Genomic DNA, 21,156 nt, shown 5'->3' with positions numbered 1-21,156 from the left:
GGGTGTCAGATGTTGCATTTTTGATAGCGATATCATGCCCGATCAGCCTTAAACTTATCGACAGCGATTGGGTCCCTTCTGCACCTTGCACGACGGAGCCAACAGTGGTCGAGAAAGTTGGTCCCTAACGTGCTCAATCGTGATCGAAAATGTACTATGTGAAAGCTGTGTTCATTTGTCGATCCTACGATATGGATTACTTAAGTTCGAAAGATTCTACAAGAATGAAACGAGCAAGAAACATTTCAGACAAAGTTGAACTTTTGGGGGTTCGAATGACTGTCTGCAATAAGAGAAGAAGGGGAACCCAGGGGCTCAATTTTGTTGATCATGACTACAAAGAGGCAACATACAATGAAGCCAAGGAAAGCATCGGGGAAATTACATGGTGCTGAAATTGGAATGTCGAAAATAAATGAAGATAAGAGAAAGAAAAGTGGACGAAAAGATAACTTGTCGCCGGCGGTAGCCAGACCCACAACCTCCGCATTACGACTGCAGTACGCCTGCATGCTGTCGCTGAGATGCACACGCCTGTACAAAGCAGGCGCTGCTCACTTGGAGAGAATTCATTCGCAAATGTCACCACCTGCGTCTGGCTTTCTCCTTCTAGACTCCAATAAGGGTTGTTGACTTTTGTGTCCAAACAAAAAGCAATATTTGACAGCGGCGAGTAACGTATTGCCGAAGAGAATGTGACGCCAATAGTACAGGCTCGTTTCGTTTCGATCGTCTCGTATTCTTAACTTCGAATATTAAAAAAAAAATTATGGGGTTCAACGTGCCAAAACCACTTTCTGATTATGAGGCACGCCGTAGTGGAGAACTCCGGAAATTTCGACCACTTGGGGTTCTTTAACGTGCACCTAAATCTAAGTACACGGGTGTTTTCGCATTTCACCCCCATTGAAATGCGGCCGCCGTGGCCGGAATTCGATTCCGCGACCTCGTGCTCAGCAGTCCAACACCATAGCCACTGAGCAACAACGGCTGGTCAACTGTCAATATTCACTGACACATGCTGGTAATTTCACTCTGACGTTGCCTTTGCCGGTTTATATACGTGTATTTTAACAGCAGTGCCAGCTTCGCAATGCCGCTTTTAAAAGCTGTTGCCTCTGTTTAGCGTGATGGTGAATGCGTGAATGCGCTTCCTCAATATAACAGAAAGGCACTCTTATCGAATGGAGCCGTGTTACATCCAGTAAGAGAGGAACATTGAAAAAAAACGATAAGAAACTAGTGGAGCCGCCGCCTTGTCAGTCGCCGCACTAACTCGTAGACAGGTTCTTCATTTTTTACGGCGTCTCCTAGTTAACGTTTCATCTACGTTGTCGTAATCCTAAAGGAGCCAGAGAATGAACACAGCACGTGTAGAGAAGATTCACCCAACCACTGTCTTGAGCCAGGTGATTACAACTTGAACCTGCAAGTTTGTTTTTATATTTAGTTCATTTAGGTTGCAATAAACTCCTAGTTTTTTTTTTGTAAATTGCTAACTAGTACAAAACAGACACCACCAATATTCATGATGTCATGGACCTAATAGGGAGAGTGCATGTAGACGGCGGCATCTGTTCTTTTCGGTTTTTTTTTTCATTTTTGATAGCTTACTGTCGTGCACCCACAGTAAAATTGTTATTTTCAGCGTCGTAGAAATATAACTTGCCAGTTGAGTTTCACTGAGACATTAGCCGTTACTGTCTCTTCGAGGTTAATTCTATTAATGTTCACTTGCGAAGAAATTCTTTGTCAGAAGGGAATCACGCCCGGAATTCATACCAGCTTTACAACGTACGTTTCGAAAGCAGCGCACACTAGTACGATGACGAAGTTCGGTTTCATTTCTAAGTATCGTGCACCTAGCCGAACAGCTGACTCATTCGTAGTTACCATGTGTACTTTACCTTCCGCTGTGCAAACATAGACGTGTGCATACTTTTTCTTCAGCTTTTTTCGGGGGGAAAGTGCGACCAACATTTCAGTACCTAATAATTTCTTCTTTAAGACTTTATTGTCGAAAACTTGTCCCCATGACCAACTAGATTTTCATCTAAACTACATTTCCCATCACATTGATAAGCATCACAAAGTATGGATGCCGTTGTGCGACTCGAACACATTTGTTCATTCAGTTCTGCCTCGTACATACTTACAATATAAACGGCTTTCGACTAATGTATTCACTAGTGATAACCAGATGTCTCGTGAACTTTTTAGGAATAGCTATTCAACAGAAAGCTCCGTTTTATAACACCTATATTCGCTGCTTTCTCCTTATTTGTCTCGTATTAAAAATCTAGTCTTCTCGTTTAGTTGCAACGCCCTGAGGGTGCAAATAGTAAGTCAATAAGTACATAACTAAGTAGTCACACAAAGAAAGAACGAGTTGGTCGTAGCGCTTGCTAAGACGTCGTCTTTCACCTTTCCTAAAAGGAACCATAATTTTCCTTTTTAATTTCAATGCTGCACCGGAAAGATGCTGCTTTCTAAAATCCTCTAACTATTGTTTGAGAGCCAAGCTTTCTGTGCGAACATTGCTGGCCCAGTGGGAGCTGCCGTCTTACCGAATATATCGCACGCAGGACAACGCTACCGTGTCTAGGTGCCCGTGACACCGTGACAGGTGTCCAGGGACGCTATAACGTAAACCTATTCCAAACTTTTCTATTCCAATTCTGCTATCAGCCCTCCACGATTGGTCAAAAACTTTTTTCGACCACGCCCACTTCACCTGTCCGTCACGCGACGTCACGAAAACCCCGATACCTCCCCATCTGATATGATGCGTACACACTGATTATGCATGATTTGACAGAAAAAAGAAAATAACAGTTATTTCTAATTCGACCCCTTTTCCCCATTAGCCCTCCGTTATTGGTAAAAAGTAAAAACCCTGCACCCGCTTCACCTGCCTGTCACGCGACGTCACAAAACCGCACAAAGTCACCGCGTCAAAGTAAAGTGTACGCAATAAAGATGCATTAATATGCCGAACAAAACTGCACTTTCTTCGGAATAGCCGCAGGCTGCCCCGTTCCGAAAGGAATAAAAGATGGCTGCCGCCGATCGCTGAGATGCTGGCTACTCGCACCTGCCGGAGAGCATGGGTGTATTTTCGTATAATAAATCTTCTTGCGTGGCCGTGTAACGTTTTCGAGCCCTTTCGGCACGTTTACCACCTCATTCTTCCAACTCTTCTTTGCTGAGGGTCACTTTTAGCGTCATTCTTAAGCTTCCGTTGCATGCCGCCGTGATTTTCGACCAGCCACCACAAGCTAATTAAGGGAAAGCCGACCAAGCGCAGACGCCGGCACCACCCTCTTCATCCGGTTATCGATTTTCAGTGCACTGGCTCAGCCCCAGTGAATCCCTTTCCACTTGAGCGTTCCCCTCGCCTCTTGTCAGCCAATTAGATACGAAAAGCCGCTAAGTTTAGGCAACGTTATTCGTTTTTCAAGCAAACAAAGGTGACCTCCTATGAGCGAGGAGAGCGTTCGATTGGTCTGTTCAGACAACCCTGCGGGTGACTGCCCGGTGCTTGCGCCGCTGGTTACGCAAATTTGAAGTCAGGAGATTGGAATAGAAACATATTGGAATAGTTTTACGTTATGGGGCCCCAGGCTGCTGGCCTTGTTTTCTTTTTTTTTTCACGGAATTATTGTGTGATAACAGAGAAAATACCCGAGAAATCATAATTGGCAACAAAATGTACCTCACGAGCCTTTAATAAAGCCAATGTTTTTGAACCTTTCTACGTGAATTTCCCCAACTGTTAGGACACAGTCGGGCGCGTACGTCTATCGTGCCAACGCGAGCCACCTATTTGAGATGATAGCTGCGTGTTGACGATGACGGTGATTACTGTGCTATGGCACTTGCTCACAACGGGGCATTGGGAAAGAAGCCAGTGATACACTTAAAATTCATATGAAGAAATTAAAAAAATATCGAGGCATTTTAAGAGCATTCACCTCACGCAGCACGGTTGCGCGAGACCGCATGTGTGCGTGCCACTTTACGCCAGAGACGCCGCAATTAAATGGCAAATTTATAGCTTTTCATTAAGCGATTCACGAAAGATTATTCGCTTCACATAGATTCCAAAGTGTGAGCTGTGTCGGTATAATATTTTAATGAAGCAGTATTTCGTACATAGGTGGGCTTTCTTATGTGTGATAAATGTCTTGTTTTGTTATGGCAAACCAGAAATTCATTGTAAAAGTTAGTTCAGTGAAGTATGGAAGGTACCAATGCTCAGTTCTCTCTGTTACTCACAAAGGCCTAGCTATTTGTCAAAATTGTAACATGTGACATAGCACTTTGTGACAGCGGCCAAAATAGCGCTAGTTGAGCTGCCGATGACGAAAGTCGACGGGAGCCGTGCGCCTGTGGCAGTGCGGTGGAAAGCGATCTCCGAACTCCAGTTGGCCAGGCTGAGCACAGCGCCGCCCCTTTGGCTGATGAAGAGCCCACACGACTCGAGCATTGATTGCTCCGTATGATCGTAAAGCGGAGCGACGAGCTCTGTTGAGAGGTGGCGCTGCTATCTAGTTTCCTGAACTGATGTGGAGTGCTGAGGAACGCTCTAGAACACGACGGTGAGCCGCAGCTGCGGAGTTGCCGCGGGAACGCAGGTGGCCGGTGAGCTGCGTACGCGGAACGACGATGGAGGCGTGATTGAAGGAGCCAACTTTGAGGGCACGCGCCTGCTGCCACCGGCGCGAGAGGACTTTGTGGGAAACGAGAACCGACGAGCGAGCGTTGTTTGCACCCGCGCTCTCCGTACTGAGCCGTCGGTGCAAGCCTGTCGGCACCTAAAGAGAGCAAAAACAAGCAAGTTTTTCAAAGATCTTTCAAGACCATGACTCGTCAAATCACGGAGAAAATTTGACACCTATCCGCAGCTCCTACATGGTTTTACTATACGGGGAATACAAAAAATAATACGCATAGCAGCAGATGTAAGTACCGCAAGCAGTATAGTATATGTCAGATGCAAAAATGTAGGACGCAGTAAATAAGAACACTCAAAAGGAAAGTATCTACAAGAAGTGCTAAAAACATAGGTCAGGAATGCCGTAACTAAAATCAACGTAATATTTCCTACTTGCCTTAAAGAAAAAAAAAGTTTAAAAACACATTCAAGTACATAAATCGAAATTGCATGAATCGCATACATACAAACACCGAAAAATAAAGCTGGAAACATTGTCGCATATCCCAACAGAACAGCCGACAGTCGTTACATGTGTAATCATCATCATCATCATCATCATCAGCAGCAGCAGCAGCAGCAGCAGCAGCAGCAGCAGCAGCAGCAGCAGCAGCAGCAGCAGCAGCAGCAGCAGCCTGGTTACGCCCACTGCAGGCCAAAGGCCTCTCCCATACTTCTCCAACTGCCCCGGTCATGTGCTAGTTGTGCCTACGTTGTCCCAGAAAACTTCTTAATCTCATCCGCCCACCTAACTTTCTGCCGTCCCCTGCTACGCTTCCCTCCCCGTGGAATCCAGTCCGTAAACCTTAATGGCCATCGGTTGTCTTTCCTCCTCATTACATGTCCTGCCCATGTCCTATTTATTTTTCTTGATTTCAACTAAGATGTCATTAACTCGCCTTTGTTCCCTCACCCAATCTGCTCTTTTCTTATCCCTTAACGTTACACCCATCATTCTTCTTTCCATAGCTCGTTGCGTCGTCCTCAATTTAAGCAGAACCCTTTTCGTAAGCCTCTAGGTTTCTGCCCCGCCCGTGAGTACTGGTAAGACACAGCTGTTATACACTTTTCTCTTGAGGGATAATGGTAGCCTGCTGTTCATGATCAGAGAATGCCTGCCAAACGCATCCCAGGCCATTCTTATTCTTCTGATTATTTCCGTCTCATGATCCGGATCCGCAGTCACTACCTGCCTTAAGTAGATGTATTCCCTTACCACTTCCAGTGCCTCGCTACCTATCGTAAACAGGTGTTCTGTTCGGAGACTGCTAAACACTACTTTAGTTTTCTGCAGATTAATAATTAGACCCACCCTTCTGATTTCCCTCTCCAGATCAGTGAGCATGCATTGCAATTGGTCCCCTGAGTTACTAAGCAAGGCTATATCTTCAGCGAATCGCAAGTTTCGCGAAATGCGAAGGTTGTGGGTTCCGTTCGCCACTTGCGGCACGTTGTTTTTTCCTCCATTTTAATTTCCATTAACTCATCGTTACTTTATTTCATTTATTAAGCACAAGTAATTTCCCATATGGTGTCCTTGGTGTCAGTGTTTGTTGGCTTCTTATGATATGACCTATAAAAATCGGGCCCCTCGGTTAACCCCCCTTTCTTCTCGTTTATTATATAACGAGGGTCTCGAATCCGGCAACATTGATGCCTTCAGGTAGCATATGTGGGTTTATTGACCAGTTGCCTTCACCCAAAAAGATCACGTTCTCGTGACGCCTGCGGCAAAAACAGGACGTTTCACGTCCGCCGCCAAGGTCAGTGAGTGGTGGCGCTGGCTAACACTCCCAGCGTTCTACTAGTACACATAAATACCCAAGAAAGTGGATGGGGAAACGCCTCCGCGGTAGCTCAATTGGTAGAGCATCGCACGCGAAATGAGAAGGTTGTGGGTTCGGTTGCCACCTGGGGCAAGTTGCTTTTTCATCCACTTTAGTTTCTATTAATTCATCGTTACTTTATTTCATTTATTAAGCACAAGTAATTTCCCCCATGTTGTCCTTAGTGTCAGTGTTTGTTGGCTTCTCATGATATAAGATATTCCTAATTAACTCTTATCCCCACTTCTTCCCAATCCAGATCTCTGAATACCTCCTGTAAACACGCTGTGAATATCATTGGAGAGATTGTATCTCCATGCCGAACGCATTTCTTTATTTTGTTGCTTCCTTTATGGATGACTACAGTGGCTGTGGAACAGCTATAGATATCATTCAGTATTTTTACATACGGCTCGTCTACACCCTGATTCCGTAATACCTCTATGATTGCTGAGGTTTCGACTGAATCAAACGCTTTCTCGTAATCAATGAAAGCTATATATAAGTGTTGGTTATATTCCGCACATTTCTCTGTCTCCTGATTGATAGTGTGCATATGGTCTATGGTTGAGTAGCCTTTACGGAATCCTGCCTGGTCGTTTAGTTGACAGAAGTCTAAGGTGTTCCTGATTCTATTTGCCGTTACCTTAGTAAAAATTTATAGGTAACGGACAGTGAGCTGGTCGGTCTATAATTTTTCAAGTCATTGGCGTCCCCTTCCTTATGGATTAGGATTATGTTAGCGTTCTTCCAAGATTCCGCTATGCTCGAGGTCCTGAGGCATTGCGTATACAGGGTGGCCAGTTTTTCTAGAACAATCTGCCCACCATCCTTCAACAAATCTGCTGTTACTTGATCAGTCACGAAGACAGTCACTTGCGACTGGCCACATTCCCGCCGATTGGAAGATGAGGAAAGTTATACATGTATTTAAAAATGGCAACAGGAACTCCTGTGAGAATTATAATCCTATTTCATTGACATGCATTCCCTGCAAGGTGCTTGAACACATTATCGCTTCGCAGATTTACAGACATATTGAGACTAACAAATTCGTTTTTCATAATTAGCATGGCTTTAGGAAGGGCCTTTCGTGCGAGACACACTTATTTGAATTTACAACAGACCTACACACTAACTTAAATTGTAACTTACAATTTGATTGCTTGTTCCTTGATTTTTCGAAGGCCGTGTCGCACATTGTCGCCTAACATGAAAACTCTCCGCACTTAAATTGGACTGTCTTACCTTGTCACGGCTCCGAAATTTCCTGTCAAATCATCAGCAGTTTACTATTGCAAATAACTCCTCTTCCTCCGTAACAGACGTTTCTTCTAGTGTACCACAGGGTAGCGTCCTCGGTCCCTTGCTTTTTCTAATGTTTATTAACGACCTACCTCAAAATTCGTCCTTAACCATCAGAATATTCGCCGACGACTGCATAATTTATGGCCCAATTAAAAACTCAGATGATCATCTCGTTCTTCAGCAAGACCTTCAACGAATCATTAGCTGGTACAATAAATGGCGAATGAGTTGAAATACCTCAAAATGCAAAGTCATGTCGTTTACCCGGAAGTCGGCAACCTCACCGTATCCCTACCATATTAACAATTACACTGTTACAACAGCTACACAATATAAATATCTAGAAGTTCTATTCACATCGAATCTTTCTTGTACGGAGCATATCACGTCCATTTCAGCTAATGCCTCCCAATCGTTGGGGTACTTGCGACGCAACTTAAGAAATGTTTCTTCAAATGTTCGCAAGCTAGCTTACCTAACTCCCGTTCGTCCCAAGCTCGAGTATGAATCTCCTATTTGGTCCCCTCACCAGAAATACCTCATTGAAACGCTAGAACCGATCCAGAACAGAGCAAGCCGCTTCATCATAAACGATTGCAGCTACCAGTCTAGTGTAACACAAATAAAACTTAAGCTTTTATTACAAGATACTATCACTACAAGACCCCAATTGTATATTTCATTACAATCCTTGAACACTCGCCGAGACATTGCCCTTTTATCACTGTTCTACAACTTCCTTCACTCCAATCGAACACCCGCATGCTTCAAACGACCCTACTCCACGTCACATACGCTTCATGATCATTTCAGCTATGCCCGCCTTTACGGGTCTACAAAAGCATTCCATTACTCTGCTCGTCCTCGTGTTATCAAAATATGGAATTCGCTCCCGGACAGCATTACATGCCAGTCCAACTACTATTCATTCCGTGATGCCTTGACTGAATGCATGACTAAAGAAATGTGAAGTTTTACGTTTGTTGCACAATGCTTTCTATACTTGCATTATATTTTACAGCTTATTGTCGCATTATTACCGTTATGTCGCTATGTTTACCGTTCCGTTGGAATGTCGCGTCCGCAAATTTTCTGTCATTTTTTATTATTACTGTTTAACACTCTGATATTGGTAATTACACGACTTCATTGAAAACAATCTGTGCGATTTATTCCTTGTTATTATATTATGTTTTCTTCTTTTGCCTAGTGAATCGTGAACTAAATAATTCTTTTTTCGTCTGGGTTGCACTTGCGGTTGTAGGTTGTAAACAGATACGGTTTATAGATGTCTTGTATTCTATGTATTTTCTATGTACTGCTTCCCTTACTCAATGTCTCACTTTGAGGCCTCTAAGGTATCTTTAAATAAATAAATAAAAAGCACAGGACAAACTCTAGGTAGCGACCACTTTATTATTTCGCTCGCGCTAGGAAAAGGCGTCAAAACTCGCCTCATCAAACAAGCGAAATTAACGGAGTGGGATAAATTCAGAGAGATACGAAAGGACGCCTCACTGCCGGACGATATCTACAATATCGACGAGTGGAGACACCTGCTCAAAACGCACATAGGGGAAGCGACTACAACTATAGAGGATGAGGACGCACCCCCAGCACCAGACAGCAAACTGCTGAACATGTGGAGCAGAAAGAGTAACCCGGAGAAAAGATTCAAGGCACAAAGATGGAATAGAAATATCCGGCGTGAACTAGCCAGACTCAACGAAGGAATAGAAACATATACGATTAAGCTCAACGAGCAGAATTGGTACAGCAAGTGCGACGAGATGGAAGCCAATATGAGTCTCTCCAAAACCTGGAGCCTTCTCAGACATCTAATCGACCTTAGTAAAGAAAAAAATGCAAGCTAGTACAAACCAGGTGAGAGCGAGGCATGGCTTTGTTGGCACAGATGATGAGCTCATTAGCGAGCTCCAAGAGACATATCTTGGAAAAGCAGAGAGCGAGATGTTTAAGGACTACGAGGGACCTCCCAACCCAGATCTCGATGCCCCAATCACCACGACAGAGGTTAGAGCAGAGATTAATAAGCTCAGAAAGTGATCGGCCCCCGGTGCGGATGGGATAACAAACACAGCTCTCAGAAATCTAGACGATGAGTCCATCATTGCGTTAACCAAATTCATGAACCAGGTGTGGGAGAAAGGAGAACTCCCACAAACATGGAATTAGGCGGACGTAGTCTTTATTCCCAAGCCAGGCAAAGTACTCGGCTTGAACAACATGGGACCAATCTCCCTCACCTCGTGTGTAGGGAAATCGATGGAGCATGTTGTTCAAACGAGACTGACCAGGTACATAGAGGAGAATGATCTCTGGCCGCAGGAAATCGTTGGATTAAGGCCAGGGCTCAATACACAAGATGTCATGCTCAGACTTAAGCGTGATATCCTAGACCGATACGACAACTGACACCAGGGCGATCCTAGGCCTCGACCTCACCAAGGCATTTGACAACGTTAGCCATAAGGCTATCTTCGTAGGCCTCGAAGAGGTAGGTGTGAGACATATGCATACGTGGTAGGTGGTATATGCATACGTCAAAGACTTTCTTTCACAGAGGCAGGCGAATATAAAATTTCTGGATGTAAAATCCCCTCCCATCACACTTGGGAGCAAGGGGACCCCGCAAGGGTCGGTGCTATCACCCTTCATATTCAACATAGCGATGAGAGGTCTCCCGGCGAAACTCAATAATATTAAATCGATTAAGTTTAGCATGTATGCGGATGATATCAACATCTTGGTTAATAGTAGGAGTGACGCAGCCATCGAACTTAAACTAGAGATAGCGGCGAATATGGTGGAAGAGTATGCGGCGAGCAGAGGCTTGGCGTGCTCGCCAGAGAAATCTGAGCTGTTAATAATTGAGCCAAAGCATCAACGGGGACACGCTGGGAGCAGCAGACCCATCAATGTTTTCGTAAACGGAAATGAGGTTCCCAAGGTGGAGGAAATCAGAATTATGGGCATGTATATCCAGAGAAATCGATGCAAGCTCACGACAATCAAAAAGCAAGAAGGATACGCTGCGCAGGTCACTGGGATCTTGAGGAGAATTTCGCTCAAACCGGAGGCCTCAAAGACAACAGCCTCCTCAGACTTATGGAAGCCTTCATTACCAGCCGTATAGCGTATTCCACACCGTATCTTGTTTTTAAACCAGAAGAAAAGGAGAAAATGGATGCGATCATTAGGAAGACCGTTAAAAGAGCCCCAGGGCTCCTAGACTCGACCTCGACAGACCTCCTTCTCAAAATGGGGGTTCACAACGCGTTAGTTGAGGTCACTGAGGCAGTACGACTGTCTCAGTTGGAAAGATCAGGCCAGTCTAAAACAGGGAGAAAAATCATGGAATGGGTAGGAATCCAATGCGACAGGGATGCCGCGACTGACAAGAAAGACATTCCGTTGGACGTGCGTAAACGCTTCCGAATTGCCCCCCCCCCTGCCTAAAAGTATGCATCCTATCTACAACAAAGAGAGGAGAGCTCACAGGGCTAAGGCGCTAGTAAATAAACTTAAAAACACACCGGCGAATAACGTAGCGTACGTGGACGCCGCTTGCGACACAGACGGGGCTGCGGTATCGACGGTGGTTGATGGCGACGTGTGCGTTAGGATAGCGTGCTACGCGTGCACGAGGGACGCGTGTACAGCCGAGGAGGTTGCAGTAGCGCTCGCTTGTGCGGGTACAAAAGCGGGAGTAATATTATGCGATATCAAATTAGCTATCCGAAATTTTAACAAAGGGAGAATCTCGGAAGAAGCCCTCTACATTCTACTCAAAAATCCTCCCAGAAGGGACATAACTTTATTTGGGTACTGGCCCATGAAGAAGTCCCAGGCAACGAAGTCGCTCAAGAGCTCGCCCGAGCACTCTCCCACCGGGCAACTCTAGAGCAGTCAGTTCCAGGGATAAAATATAGCATCATCACTTACAGAGAAATTGTCGATCATTAGAAAGTCGAAAGAAGAATCTTTCCACCTCCGCACCGGTCTCTCTCTCTGGAGAACGCTCGCATTTGGCGACGCCTCCAGGAAAACAATTATACATCACCACATTGGATCTACTTAACACAGACGAGGGACTATAACGACGCCCTCTGCAAAATTTGTAAGCAAAAAGGTACGCTAGACCATATAATGTGGGAGTGTGCTGGCTCCCTAGGGGCCAAGGAAAACATTGACAGTAGAGAAGCCTGGGAGGCCTTGCTCCAGAGCGAGGCTGAAGACGACCAGCGTCGAGCAATCCGCGTTGCCTTGAGGCCGTGCTTAACGCGCGGGGACTGCTTCGTCCTCCCCCCTACCTACGTGTAGGTTAAGAGGCGGGCACCCCAGCTCGGTGGAACAATAAAGTTTTCAATCAATCAATCAATGGAATAAAAACATAGTGGAATAGTTGTATGTTGTATGACCCCTTAGTTTTGAACACCCGGTATATGCCGCAGTTTGTCGTTGGAGTTCGAGCAGTTCAATGTCGCGATACTTTCGTACGTCTCCAGTCGGGTTTCTGGGCCTTCAGCCGATGATCCATGAAAGGTTGGTGAGTCTCGAGGTTTTTGCAGCAGCATGGGGGACTCTGGGGCAGCCATTGGCGTTGCCGACTTGGGCTTGATCCCTGCGGTCTTCTCGGGAAGAGGTCCGTATTCTGGTAGCAGTGCTTGCTGCCTACAGCTAGCTGGCTGGCCCTTCGCGAGGTTGGTGATGCCCTCAGGTTACCGGCCTGGATCACGTCTTTGCGGGGGCGCTCGCTACATGAATGCGTTACCACTTCGACCATATGTCACGTAGTATCAACGGTAAAGAACACAGTAGCAAAATTGTCATTGAAGAAACGAAGTTTTTATTGAGCGAACTTGTGCCCACAAAAACAAGTTAAAACTCAAAGTACAACGATAGCGACGAACACAGTCGGCGATCCTCGAAGCCTGATGAACCGTTCAAGCGCGTCGGCTTTTTAGATGAGTCATAGAATGTAGCAGAGTAATTGCTGGTGTCCGCGTTTCTTCCAGAAAGCACTACATAATTCGGTCACTCATGCAATCTACAAGGTTTCGTGACAACAGACAGGGGATAGAACCACCTACAACATTTGAGAAACTTCCGGTACATGGAGGCGCCTCCTGCGCTGAGCGATAACATTTGTTAGAGGGTAAAAAGCGGTCACCCGAGGAAGATAAAGAAGCACACGTTTCAGTGGTGCAATACCGGGCCGACCCGCAGCGGAGCTGAAGCAGGCTTTAAGCACTCCGCCAACTTGCAAAAATAAGTTTCATATCTTAGGTCCAAATACCACCCGTGTCAGATACTAAGCTGATAAGAACGTATACTATACGCTTTCACCCGCGTCGGCCATGTTTACGTTCGTACCGCCCTCTCTTTGTTGTCGTTCCAAGCGCTTGCGTATCTCTTTTCCTTTCCTTCCGCCCTGCCATGGTGGTGGTCCCGTAAACGTGCTGCCCGCCAGGGCCGCGAAGTGGAATGAAATGCGAACCATCCGTGTGGCCCTGATCTCGCAACATTAAATAGTTTCACCGGAGCAACGGCCACGATTCATAGGGAGCTTATGGGGAACGAATATTGTGTGGCCTGTGTTGTGTGAGACAGCTTGTGGTTTTCGAAGGACCTCACAACCATTACTGTACTGTGGCACCTGGACCAACGCACAATTGCCCTGTTACGGTGAAGCAGTTTGTGCCCTCGGAGTGTCGTGAGGTGTGTGTTGGTTCTACGTGCCGACATTCGTTATTCAAAGGTGTGCCGCGTTTTGCAGCAATACAAGAGTATGTGTACCCCCCGGTGCCTCATCATCTTCCGAGGTTCAACATCGGGGAGGAGCGACTAGTCGCACCCCGCCCGCCATTTATGTGCACACAGCGTTAGGCGTACGGCAATGTACAGTTCACGATTAAACGGGTCCGCACACAGAGCTTCGCTGGTCATCCGCCTTCACATTGGAATGGCACTGATGTTTTTTTAACACACGCGTAGTGAAAAACAATTAGGTTCCATAATTATGGCACTAAGATTTGAAAACAGTATGCGTGCACAACCGCGGAGGAATGGGACGAATCAAGCGAGGAAAAACGCGTAAAGCTCACAATAAAAAATAGAAAGTACAGTGAACCAAAAGTACGGGGCACTGAAGCTTCCCATAGTGACAGCATCGTGAAATCACAATGCTTAGCCACCGCAGGAGCGTCTTCGTCATCTGGCGTTTGGTACTTTGCGACACCACATACCCCAACACGTGACGGACGGACCCTCCCGCGAACAGTCGTGCGCGGCTTAGCCGTGTCTGCAGAAAGGGGGATCTTGGGGGTTGAGGCGATGCCGGTTGTTTGAACCCTTAATGCCCCCGGCGGATGCAACAGCCGTCTTTGGCCTCTCGTTGACGGCACCTCCAAACTGACCGACCTGGAGGAAATTGACAGTCGCTTTTCCTGTCCCCGTCTTCAATCTTTTTTTTTTCTCATTTTCCACCTTTCCTGTCTTCTACTCACCTATTCTTACTTTTGAATTTCCGGGTGGCAAGCTTAACCGTGTTTAATATATCCACTCTTGGGCATATATATTAAGTTATAGTGGCGGTGTACAGCTGGCATCTGCAAGTTTTTCGGAATCTGTAGCGTCCCCTTGTTAGGCTCGGTAGTGGCTGCCTACTACCGCCGCCGAATTTCTAAAGCATGTTATGGTAGAAACGTTCCCCCGACTTCCATACCGGAGTCTGAACAGAGGTGGCAGCAAAGTCACTTTACAGTTGTTTTTGCAACCAAACGAAGACATTTTTCGATATTACCATGTTTTCCACAGTGAAGGCAACACAACCGTAAGAAAACTGTCACCACTCCTGTTTCTAAATGCCTAGCAAACACAATTGGATTTGGCTATAAAACCTCAAAGATGGGTAGCGGAGACCTCCTTCTCGAACTGACCAAGAAAGATCAACTTGAAAAGCTCGCTGAACTGACCAGTATCGGTGACATTAAAGTCATCATGTCTCTACATCGCTCACTCAACACAAGCAGGGAGTTATATAAAAAAATTTCCAGAACCTCAGTGACGAGCACCTCCTTTAAGTATTTCAGGAGCAAAACGTAGTTAAGGTACAAAGAATTGCGCTACGACGAAATGACCAAAAGATCCCCACGAAACTTGTGATATTGACATTTGGTACCTGCACTGTACCCAGTTCACTTGATGTAGGATCACGCAGAGGCAAAGAAACGTGCGCGAAATGCGGTGACAATGACCATCCTTCTTATAACTGCAATGTTCCCACACGATGGGTCAATTGCAAGGGTGATCATCCAGCTTACTAATGGAGCTACCCTTGCAGGAAAAGAGAAAAAGAAATAATCGAATTACTGTATAAAGCGAGGAAAAGGCTAGGGCACTAACCTCAAGTAATCTATGCGAGTGCGCCTCTGCAGGAGGCAGCGCCACATCGCTTTCAGGAGGCTACAGGGTCCACCGCCGGTAGTCATGTAGAAACTCTATCCCCACGAAACTTGGTGGCTGCAGCCAGTGCTGTTCCATCGTTATCCAAGACCGCAGTGCCGCAGGGCTCAAATTTGAACCGAACTCCCCGGCCCGAGACGTGCGTCTTGGATCCTGGCTCTCGATCATCCAGCGCCTTGGAGAAAGGGAAGGAGGTCGACTTAACTTCAGAGCGCACATACATAAGCAAATATTTTCAGCTCCATTAAAATGGCTTTCATCATTCATTGGAATCGCAGAGGCGCAACATATACTCTAAATGACATCAGACATCATAAATAATCTATCGCCCGTAGCATTCTACCTTCAAGAAACGAACTTAGTCCCCCAGAAATTCACATTTTCTTTAAGGTTTTATTTTGGTACGAAAGGACTGCGAACACTCCAGCCGTCTATCAGGACGTATCGCTATTATTGTGCAAGGTGATATTCCCACATGTAACATTCTTTTAAATACTCCATACAAGGCTGTAGCGATCACCATTTTATCATTTAAGGCTGTCACCATTTGTTCGCAGTACATTCCTCCCCATATTCATCTTACTTCTCGGGACTCGGAAAATTTAACATACTAGTTGCGGGAGCCTTTCTTTTAGAAGGAGAATTTAACGCTCATTCCACTCTTTGGGGCAGCTATAAGAATGACCAATTAGGACAACTTATCGATCATTTTATTTTAACAAGTCTTTTGAACTCAAATGCGCCAACCTATTTTTCACCGAGTTCACGTAATGTTTAGCTACCTTGATTTAGCATTTTGGCCACCGGATCTTTTTACCGATTTTAAATGGGAAGTACTGGACACATTATGTGGCAGTGGTTATTTGTCTGATATTATCAAATTCACATGAACGCTGCCCATTATTTCTCATAAACAAACCGTTGGAAATTACAAACAGCAGACTGATCTGTTTTCGCAGAAAGTTCCAAGCTGGAGGAACTCATTTTGACGGACGTGAGCACTGATGAAAAATGAAAAATTTACTAATTGTATAATTGCCGCAGCTGGAAAGGGTATTCTTCAATGTTCTGGCATTGCTCGAAAGAAGCTGTATCCTTTGGGGACACATGAATGCACCAATTCCAGAAAGCAGCAAAACAAGGCCCAGGGTACCTTCCATAGATACCCAATATATTGCAACTTCCTGAATGTCAAACAAGCCAAAGCGAAATTTCTATATATTCGGAGAAAAGCCAAAGAAGTGTCATGGCAGAAATACATATCTACAAATACTAGCACCATCACATCCAAAATAATGTGTGAACAGGTCAGGAAGTTTAGCGGCGACTACTCATCATACACGATACCCTTATTTACACCATCAATATAACAGTCCAATATCAAGCGAATATGTTTTGGAGCACTTTATAACGTCTCTAGCTGGCCCAACTATTCAAAAACGTTACTAAAGTACAAATCGTCAGCAGAAATAGGAGAAATTACCAGCTGCTTGTGCGCCAATGGAAGAATACAACTATTCACTTTACAGGAAGAGAGTACTCTGTGTTGGAAAAAAACTGTGTCCTTTCACTCCTTGTAGAAGGATGACCAGCGTAGGTGCCTCTGTGGGCCTCTTAATAGCGAACTGCACCTCATCCGCGGGTAGGTCAGGCATTGCGCACTCTTCGGGATCGGCGCACATACGGAGAGCGCTTAACGCTTGCATCACCTTCACCACGGGTCGGCCTGGTTATGCACCATCTTCGGTATAGGCCCACGTATGGGGAGTGGTTAACGTTTGCTCCAACTCCGCCATGGGCCGGCCAGGCATTGCACTATCTTCGGGATCGGCCCAAATATGGGGAGTCCTTACAGTCTGCTTCACCTCCGCCGCGGTCGGCCCGGCATTGCACAATCTTGGGGATCGGCCCACGTACGGGGTGCTTTGCGTCTGCACACGGATACTATCCAGGGGGACTAGCCCTTAAGAGCTTCGTTGTAAAGAACTGCAGTAGGTCCTGACCGGGTCCGTTATTTCATGCTCGCAGATATGTCTCAAGCATCCGCTGATGCTCTCCTTAATATATTCAATAATTTAAATCTAGAATTATCCCAAAAGATTGGAAAAACGCAACAGTTGTGCTTTTTTCAATGCACGTATATGCCTCGCATCCCCTTGTAGCTTCTGACCCATCACCCTGACAAGCTGTTCGGCTAAATCGTACGAAAGTGTCGTGAATGAGGGATTAACATTCACTCTTCACATACGGAACTTTATTGCTTCTCATCGATTCGGGTATAAAAAAGGCTGTTCAACGACTGACCACCTCGTCGGACTTACGTGGAGCATTGTTAGACAAAAAGCACTGCCTGGCAGTGTTCGGTTTAGAACGAGCGTATGACTCCACTTGGGGATTTGGAATCTTACCTGACCTCGCTGCTTTAGGAATCCGTTGCAAAATTCTAAACTGTCACGTTCATTTCATGTACAACAGAACATCGCAAATCCGGTGAGGCACTGTGCTCTCGCGCGTATTTATCCAGGAAAACGGCGCGTCACAGTGTTGCATACTTAGCAGAACACACTTTATAGTAAAAATAAACTCTATTAACAAAGTCATTCCCCCCTCAGTTATGCACTCCATATACGTCCATGATCTGTAAATAGCATGCCGCTCCTCACATTAACCAACATGTCGAAGGCAGCTCCAGATCACAATATATAAGCTAACACAGCGGGCTGAAAGAAATGGCTTCCGCTTCTCTACTCAAAAACTTGTACAGTGCTATTCTCGCAAGAACGAGGATTGTGCTTAGACCCGGTTCTAAAATTTAATGATGTGGCTTTGCCGGTGAAATAAGAATATAAATTCTTGGGAGTAATCTTAAGAACCTGACCGACAAAAATACAACGAAAATTAACGCAAATGAAGCGCCTAGTATTCTGAAAGTGGTATCCAATAAGCACTGAGGTTCTGACCGAACGTGCCTCCTACGTGTTTGCCGGTCTCTTCTGCGTAGCCTCCTGGACTATGGCAGCATAGTTTTATGCTCAGCCAGACACTCCTACATTCGACGACTTGATTCAGTACATAACCTTGAACTGCGACTGGCAAGTGATGCTTACAGAACATCACTTGTCCCAAGTTTACACGTTGACTGTAAAGAGCATTTCTTGGCATCTTTTCAATGCCGCCTGCAATTGAATTTTTTCAGTTGGCGAGTGTACGTTTATTCAGCCAGGGCCTTTCTTGCTGCCGCGCCGAGCGTTGCTCGCTTTTTCCTCTTTGCTCAGAGTTCAGTCATCACTGCAGCACATACGCTACAACAATGTCCCACAATGCAACTCACGCTTACACTACCCAAATAAACCTAAGATGATTCGGCCCCTTCTCTTACGATACGAGGAATACTGTCAGATTTGCGATATTGTTCAAGAGGTCCTGCAGGTTGCTGATAGGTCATAAACGTTTCCCCCACTGCGCAATTTTACACAGCTATGTGATTGCACACTAACGCAGCTAAAGAAAAAAAGGCACCCAAAAAAGCACATAATACAACAATTCCGAGCTATTGAAGAAAAATATAAAGATTGCACGGAACGTTACAATGACAGCTCCAAAACACGCGAATACGTGGGTATCGGAACCACAACAAAAAATTGCGAAAATAGCATTCAGATAAATCATTTTTCTTCAGTATTTACCACCGAAGCTTATGTGATGTGGACGGCTGTTTAAAGAATTACCACCGGCAAGTAGAAGAATGCTATCATTTATATCGTTTCGTTACGTTCACTTAGAGCTATAAACTTAAACTCCGCGTCTCAACCTCTGCTCGGCGATATCTTAAACACGGTCTTTAATAGCACATACGGAAGAACCATGGGATTCTATTGGGTCCCAAGCCATGTTGGGGTACGATCGAATGAAGCAGCAGATAGATGCGCGTCCATGGCAGCGCGAAAAAGCATAACTCACATAAGAGGTCCATACAAGGAGTGTACTCATGTGACTCGTAAGGCCCTGGCATCAAAGCGGCAATAAGAATGGAACTCGTACACAAATAGCAAGTTACACGTGACTAACCCCTGCTTGGCGAGTGGAAATGGTGCAGTCACCAAGAACGGATGAGGCGATCTGATGTTGACTTCGGATTGGGCACATACATGTAAGACAAAATTTTCTACATCGAAAAGAAAACCCAGCAACTTGCGAGAAATGGCACGAATCGCTTACAATAATTCACATTATTATGACAAGTTCACATACTGAATGAGAGAGGCGGTAAAATTTACACAATTTGTAGAACTTGCATATACGTTTACAGCCTGCCTCAATATCGGGAGATGACCCGCAAGTGTCATTCACTCACTTGTTCGAGTTTTTAGAGGAAACTTACTAATTAAAATAACGCCGCCTTTGCTGCCTTAACATTCGATTTTGTACAGTCTCGTGACTGGCGTTGCATGGCCTTTGTCGCTTTCGCGCCATTAAACCCCGATTAACTAACTAACAAGGCCTAGTTAACGGAGTATGTGCATCTGTCGCAGAGGTTATGTGTTCACGGTGGTTTCTGCAGTAATTGTTTATCTATGGGAATGGCTTCCTTCTTTATCTAAAGCTGTGCTATTGTTGTGCCTGTGGGACATGGATACAAGAACTGGTAGACAAGTTCCACGAATAATACATTAAGTTGAATCAAGCAAAAAAGAAAAGAAAGCTGGCACGGCTAACACTGCTAAACGGCTTGTGCAGACGCGCGTTAACGGGGCTTCAACGGGGCTGATGACCTTGGGCTGTGTCGTCTGCTGCCCTGCTGCTTCGCAACTGCACGTTTACTTGAACTCGCCACCTGCCGAAAAATCGGGAACCAGCGCATAGCTTTCTAAACAAATTGCGTGGCTCTGAGACTAATTTATGCTGCTATCTGGTGAACTGGTTCAGATAGCGCAGGCGAACGGAACAGATCGAGTCGTAACCTTGTCTTTAGTGGACACGATTGTCGTCTGCTTGTGATGTAAGGACGACACTTTTTTTCCTTGCTGCTTTTGTCCGCAACATACAGTCCTAAACGTAACATTTTCATGCTGCCCAGGACCATTCACTTTTTCACTTTGCAGCATTAGTGCAAAAAGGTCGAAACTCATTACTTAGCCTATTTTCAAGCATTGATTTGAAAGAAATCCAGTCAAATCTACTCCCAGCATATAATTTTTAATGGCGGTCATCGTTCGTAAATTTTTCAGATTTTTAGTTGCAACCTTGGCGTATAAAATTTGACACATGGCGCTCGGAGAAAACATGAAGAATTTCCTGCAGAAATATAATGTTCAGTTGCTTGTATTTAAAATTCAAGTATAATTTTAGTGACCCCTAGAGCCATGCGTAATTTAATAAAGGCGATAGATATTAACAGGTGTACATGTTTGTCTTTTTTTCGATAACCGCTTTTCATCGGCGAACTGTTAAGCTGTATTGCTTCGCGTAAGGCGTGTTTGCTTTTATTTTAGCATTCTCCATTCTCGTAGCCGATTTTATCTGTTTTCTGTGTTGCTGCCGAACCATATGTACTCAGGTTACATGCGTGACGCGAATACTGTGCATTCTAGAAATTTTGCGAGCACGAGCGATTGGGCTGGAACTTTCCATGAGTCAAGTATAAATAGCCGACGCGAATGACCCACGGATCAGATTTCCACGATCGACGAGTGTCCCCGTCGGCATCATATTGCTAAACGTTACCTGTTTTGTGGCGCAGAGGTTGGCGTAATTAACAGTTCGGTGACTTGCATATTGCCATTAAGGCTGTTTACCACCACTACAAGGTCACATTAT

The 21,156-nt window shown here is 45.3% G+C and overlaps 1 protein-coding gene and 1 non-coding gene across 7 annotated transcripts in view; one reads left to right on the top strand and one right to left on the bottom strand.

The window, feature by feature from the left end:
• The window catches only part of LOC142584689 (uncharacterized), a 132,279-nt gene that overhangs the window by 6,851 nt on the left and 104,272 nt on the right, over positions 1–21,156 (top strand). The gene's annotated exons all lie outside the window — the stretch shown is intronic.
• On the bottom strand, positions 13,051–13,234 carry LOC142586450 (U2 spliceosomal RNA). Its single transcript, XR_012829223.1, has one exon. It is a non-coding gene; the product is annotated as a U2 spliceosomal RNA (small nuclear RNA).

Source organism: Dermacentor variabilis, chromosome 6, assembly GCF_050947875.1.
Source record: "Dermacentor variabilis isolate Ectoservices chromosome 6, ASM5094787v1, whole genome shotgun sequence".
In the NCBI taxonomy this organism is placed as follows: domain Eukaryota; kingdom Metazoa; phylum Arthropoda; class Arachnida; order Ixodida; family Ixodidae; genus Dermacentor; species Dermacentor variabilis.
Note: the sequence above shows the minus strand (reverse complement) of the source record. Positions and strands in the feature narration are given on the sequence as shown.